Source organism: Muscardinus avellanarius, assembly GCF_963383645.1.
Source record: "Muscardinus avellanarius genome assembly, chromosome: 4".
Lineage (NCBI taxonomy): Eukaryota > Metazoa > Chordata > Mammalia > Rodentia > Gliridae > Muscardinus > Muscardinus avellanarius.
In genome coordinates this window covers 678141-684518 of record NC_137789.1, presented here as the reverse complement: position 1 = coordinate 684518, position 6378 = coordinate 678141, and positions in this window count along the sequence as shown.

The window sequence follows — 6378 nt, the reverse complement described above, 5'->3', positions numbered from 1 at the left end:
CAAGCGTGTACCACCACGCTCGGCTCTGTAATACGTTTTGTAATCCTTTAATTTGCCTCTTGCCAGATTCTAAGGTCTCGAATGTGGGAACCTGTTCATTTAGATTCCCGTGGTCTGTTGGTAGACTGGACGTGCACTTCTTATGGGCATGAGTGTGTATACGTATTCACTAAGTGGTTCGTGACCTCGGTTTTTTTTTTGTGGTGGTGGTGGTGTGTGTGTGTGGTGTGGTGTGTATGAGATATATAGAGAGTACGACAGTGTCCGGTGTGTGCACCTAGACAGATGCGTGTTTGCAAATGCACCTGCTTGTTACTGTGCGCATTTGGGTGCAATGCTACGTGGAGCTCAGGTCCTCTAGGGTGTCCGTGGAGGGTGCGGGTACTGGGATCATCAGATGGGATGGCGGAGCCCTGGAGTGCGGTTTGGGGCCGGCGTCTGCGCAGATAGCGCTTCGCGCGCGGAGCCCCGCCCCCGCCCCGCCCCCGGCAAGCCCGCCCGGGGCAGCCTCACGCCCAACAGTCAGGTGCGGCGGTCACGGGGCGGCAAGGGGCGGGGCCGAGCGCGAGGCGGAGTCTGCGCACCCCCTCACGCTTTGGGGAGGAGCATGTGGGTGGAGCGGGCGTGAGGGACGTGTCAGCGGCCAATAATCGCAGAGGTACTTTTGGGGCGGGTCGATGCTGCCGCGCGCCCGGCTGCGGTTGGTCAGAGGGCGGCGGAGGCGGCTCCGCACGCAGCTCCGCCCACCCGGGGCCGCGGCTGTGCCGGCGGGCGGCGCCCGGGCTGCGGCGGCGGCGCGAACGCTCAGGTAAACGGCTGTGCGAGGGCGGCGGCCCTGGGCGGCCCTGCGCGGAGAGCCTGAGGCGCTCCTGCTGCCGGCCGCGCGGGAAGTCGGCCTGGGCCCTCCAAGGTCGGCGCGGCGCCCGGCGGGCGGTCCCGGGCTCCCCGGCCCAGGTGTGCCCTGCGGCCCTGAGGGCCGGCTGGCCGCGTCGGTCCCGGAGAGGGCGCCGGGCGCTCGCGGCTGAACGCCTCCTGGGAGGCGCGGGCGCTGGGCCCCGGCCCCGGGTCTCTGCCGCCCGGAGCCAGTGGTTCGGCTCCTACCCCACCCAGGGGACGCGGCGGGCCCCTCCTGGTCGCCGCCTCCCCGGACGTCCTCGCCCTACAGCGGGGCCACGGCAGGGCCTCTCTTTTCCCCCTCCTCCCCGTCTGGGAAGCTAAGCCTAAGCTCGTGTTCCGAAGCCGGCGCGCAGCCGGGCCAGTCTTTCCGTGTTCCCTTTGACGACTCAAGGAGGCGATCTAGAGCAGGGAGGCGATTTGTCTGAGTCTCGAGGACTAATGATTCTAGAGTGTAGGTCATGAAGCTCCAAGGCCGTAGGGAGTCAAGCGCTCAGGCAAGGTGAGAACCCGTGTTGCTCAGCTGGAGCTAACCCGTGGGGTTTGGGGTTCCGATTTTCCTGCATCATCAGTGCACCCGCAGTGGAGGGCTCAGTTCTACACACCTCACAGAGATTCCCTTTGCCAACCCAGGGTGGGGGGAGACGGAAGCAAACTCAGGTGCAGTGAAATCAGAACATGGGTGTACAGGAGGCGACAGGGACTGGTGCAGGAAGCCGGGGAGCGGCTGAGCCTAAGGATGTGCAGATGTTGGTGTTGGGGTAGAGGGCAGCTTTAAGGTCCTGGAGGCAGGGGGCACTTTGGATTTTTCTTTTTGCTTTTTTTTTTGCAGTAGTGGAGATTGAATCCAACAGTGCTTTACCACTGAGCTGCACCCTAGCCCATTTTATTATATTTATTTATTTATTTATTTATTTATTTATTTATTTATGGTACTGGGGATGGAACCCAGGGGTCTTCTGTCTCGGGTTTGGAAACAGGGTCTCACTAAGTTGTTGAGAGCCTCACTAAGTAGCTGAGGCTGGCTTTGAAACTGTGTGGTCCTCTTGTCTCAGCTTCCCAAGTACTGGCATTACAAGTGTGCGCCACCATCCCCAGCTTTATTTTTTATTTTGAGACAGGGTCTTGCTAAATTGTCCAGGCTGGGCTTGACTTGGACTTGTGATCCTCTTATATCTGCCTCCTGAATTGCAGGTGTGTGCTGCCGTGCCCATCACAGGGACCAACATCGATGGAGATGGTAGACAAAGAGCAGAAGATGTGGGAAAGATATGGAGGAATGGGCTGGTAGTGCTGATTTCTGACCCAGATCTAGTGATAATGTGGTAAAGAGTGAGGTGAGGTGGTGATGGCGGGAGGTCGGGAGTGATGATGATGGGCTTGAGTGGCCACGACCATGGCTGGAGCCCCTCAGCAGGTCTGGGGTTTGTGGGAGGCAAGACCTGGAGACACTGTGGGAATCATTGGCGTGGGATATTCTTTTTGGGTGCATATGTTTATGGTTGCCTATACACTTAATACCCTGCAGGCCTGGATGCTTCTGTCTCTGGTCTCTCTGGTGTCAGAGTGGAATGATCCGAGGTTGAACTTTGTGCACTAGAAACCCATGTCAGGTCCTTGTGGCTTGTTCAGACTTGCATCTTGCTACTTCTTCCTCCCCCAGTGTTGATCGCTGCTGTTCTGAGGAGCACTAGGGTCAGAGTGGAACCTGTGGGATGTCTTGCTCAAGGTCATGACCATCCGTGTGTGGGGAAGCCGATGCCGATGCTTACGTTTCTTTCCCAGGGCCTGCAGAGGCCCAGGTGAGAAGTGAAGTTGTTGCTGTTTGTGATCTGCTACCCCTACCTTGTAACCTGGTTCTCTGTGGTGTGTTGTTTGAGTTTAAAGGCATCCTTTGTCTGTGAAGTTCCCACACACAGCATGATTCCTTGGGGAAAAGCAGCATGGCTCCCATGGCTCTTAGAAGCTCCTGGACAACTCTCAGAGAATTCAGGCTACTAAACATTGTGAGAACTGGGCTTTCTTCACCGAGCTAGAGGGCCACTTTGCTTGGGGGTTAGCATGTGAATTCAGGGACACAGCCAACATAGCTTGTGTTGAGGAGCATGTTCTGAGGGGGCGTTGATCAGTGAGTGGGATGGCATTCCCCAGCCCATGTTCATGCTGGTGACTGGAAGTCGATTCACCTCTGGTCCCTGTACAAGGAGGGAAAACCCTTGGACTTGATGCCTTTTGGGGCAACCCATGATCTTCACACAGGCCTGACCCTCCAGGCTGGCTCATTGCTGTCTCTGGGTTGCAGCAGGTGTGTCCTGCTTGGCTTCCCAGGACCCCCCTAATCTCCTCTGGGCTCAGTGAAGGCAGCCCAGAACCTCTGCTGTGTCCACACATGTGGCACATAATACTCACTGAGTCGATTTTGTTTTTATAGCCCAAGAGATCCTTCACCCAGGGACTGTGAGGGGTTGAGGCGTGCCGAGCAGGCATTCTCTTGCGTGTGGAAGCAAGAGGATGAGCTGCTTCATTCCTGTACACATTCATAGTATTTAAGGAGAAAAGACCCCATCAACCTGACCTAACCACCTTCTCCCATTAGTGTTTTTTGTTTTTGTTAAATTTTGTACAGATCCCTGATTGGCTTTGGGGCTGTTCTGCCTAACACTCATATACATAATGAGTATATGTGCACCAGTGTGAGGATGTCTGTTGGGAGATGTGGAAAAGTACTCGACCATCCAGCATATAGCTGCCACTGGTACCCCCAAGGCACCACTTTACCACATGTGATGCCCTTGGAGCCCACTTTATGCCTGGCTTCACTCCAAGTTAGAGCCTATGACTCGAAGTGCTGACCATCAGCACTTAGAGATGGTAGAACAGAGCCCGGGTGTGGGGAGGTTCCATGCTTGCTGATGGCTTTGCAGTAAGTATGTGCAAGGGCATTTGGCCTTCGTCTTAGCCCAAGATCTTGATTAAACACTGTCACACTTGGGTCAGCTTTGGAAAGAGCAGGACACATCTGCTTGTTTTAAGGGGTGGTCAGCGCAGTCCCCATATGCTTGTTGGCAGTCCCTTCTGAGAATCCCTGTGTGTCTTTTGCCCTTTTTCTTTCCCTTCTTTTTTTTTATGGTACTAGGGATGGAACCAGGGGCATTCTACCTCCAAGTTACACTCCCAAACCTATTTTTTGTTCTTTTTTTTTTTTTTGTGGTACTGTAGGTGGAATCCAGGGGCTTTTCTGCCTCTGGGCTATACTCCCAGACTTATTTTATACTTTATTTGGAAACAAGGTCTCACTAAGTTGTTGAGAACCTCACTGAGTAGCTGAGACTGGCTTCGAACCTGTGCGATCCTCTTGTCTCAGCCTCCCAAGCACATGGATTACAAGTGTGCACCACCATACCCGGCTCTATTTTTTGTTCTTATTTTGAAATAGGGTCTCACTGATTGCAAAGAGCCTCACCAAGTAGCTGAGGCTGCCCGCAAACCGCAATCCTCTTGTCTCAGCCTCCCAAATGTTGGGATTACAAGAGTGCGCCATCACGCTCAGCTTCCAGTTTATTTATTTTTTGAAACAGAGTCTTAGTAAGTTGTAGAGGCCTTTGCGAAGGTGCAGAGGCTGGCTTTGAACCTGTGATCCTCCTGTCTTAGCCTCTTGAGTGCTGGGATTACAGGCATGTGCCACCAATCCTGCTTTTTTACTTTGAAACAGAATCTGTATGCTGGCCTTGAACCAGAAATCCTTCTGTCTCACCCTCTCAAGTACTAGGATTACAGGCATGTGCCACCATGCTTAGCTTATCCTGAAAATTTATCCAGACATTGTCTCAATATCAAAAAATAAAAGCTGGAAGTGATGAGAGTCTTACTACTTGTTGAGGCTGGCCTCAAATATGCAATCCTCTTGTCTCTTCCTCCCAAGTACTAGTACTAGACATGCTACCTTGCTGGATCTCCATAGGTTGTTATTAACTATAGTAACCATGTTCTACAGTACATTTGCTGAACCTATTCCTTGTAACTAATTGAAACACTGGATTTTTAAAATTTCAGAACTGGGGATTGAACCCAGGGCATTCTACTCAGAGCTACATCCCCTACCCTATTTTTTACTCTTTATTTTGAAACAGGGTCTGAATAAGTTGTGGAGGGTCTCACTAAATTGATGAGGCTGGCTGTGAACCTGTGTTCTTTCTAGATCAGCCTCACAAGAACTGGGATTACAAGCACAAGCACATGCCACTAGGCCCAGCTTTTTTTTTTTTAATATATTTATTTATTTATTTTTAAATTTATTTTTATTGGTGCATTGTAATCATACATCACATTGGAATATAAGACTTGAGAGGATAAACAAGCACATATCATCCAATTAGCCCTCATCCAGCCCCCATCCCATTCCCTCCCCCTCCCTCAATCCCATGCTTGTTTGGTGATTAACTTTGATACATATGTTTATGTACCTCCTGCTTTTTAAAGAGGCTCCATCCTCCCCTATTCCATACCCTCTGATTGGTCACCTTAATTGCTTCACTATAGGGCCCTTTCTATAGCTCGACCATTTCCTGTTGCCCGTTTCCTCCTAGTTACTGCTGATTAGGGGAAGCATCTGGTTTTAATTTTCTGCGATATTTCTCTGTGCATGCCGCATTGCAAATACTGATCCCACTCTTGACGGCCCCAGTTGTGGCCTGGCTACCCGGTGGACTGATACAGACCTCGCTGGCTCAAGCAGTGGCCTTGCCTCATGGGAGGCCCCGGTTCTGGCCTCGCCGGCCCCGACACTGGCCTAACCCCTCAGCTGGCTCTGATCCAGGCCTCGGAGGCCTCAGTAGCGGCCTTGCTTCATGGAAGGCTCCGATGCCGGCCGCTGGCCCCGGCACTGGCCTAACCCCTTGGTAGGCTCCAATCCCTGCCTCCGAGACCCTGGCATTGGCCCTGCCTCGCGGCAGGCTCTGATCCCATAGGCCCAGCTTTTTTAAAATTTTAAAATTAAATTTTTTTTTTTTTTTGCCGGGCATGGTGGCATGCGCTTGTAATCCCTGCGCTTGGGAGTCTGAGACAAGAGGATCGCGCAGGTTCGAAGCCACCCTCCCTGGTTTAAGAGACCCTGTTTCCACATAAAAATATAAAATAGGTCTGGGAGTATAGCCCAGAGGTAGAAGGGCTTCCAGGAACCCCAGTACCACCAAAAAATAAATAAATAAATAAAAAATAAATAAATTTTGTGATATTTGGGATTGAACCCATGCTACACCTCTGGCTCTTTTTATTTTTTGTTTTGAAAAAGGGTCTCACTAGGTTGCTGAGGGTCTTGGTGTGTGGCTGAGGCTGTTCCCAAACTTGTGATCTTCTTTTCTCAGCCTCTCAACTAATGGAAGTACAGGTGTGTGCCACCACATTTGGCAAAACATTGTACTTTTTTTGTGTGTATGTGGTACAGGGGATTGAACCCAGGGGCATTCTACCTCTGAGCTACACTCC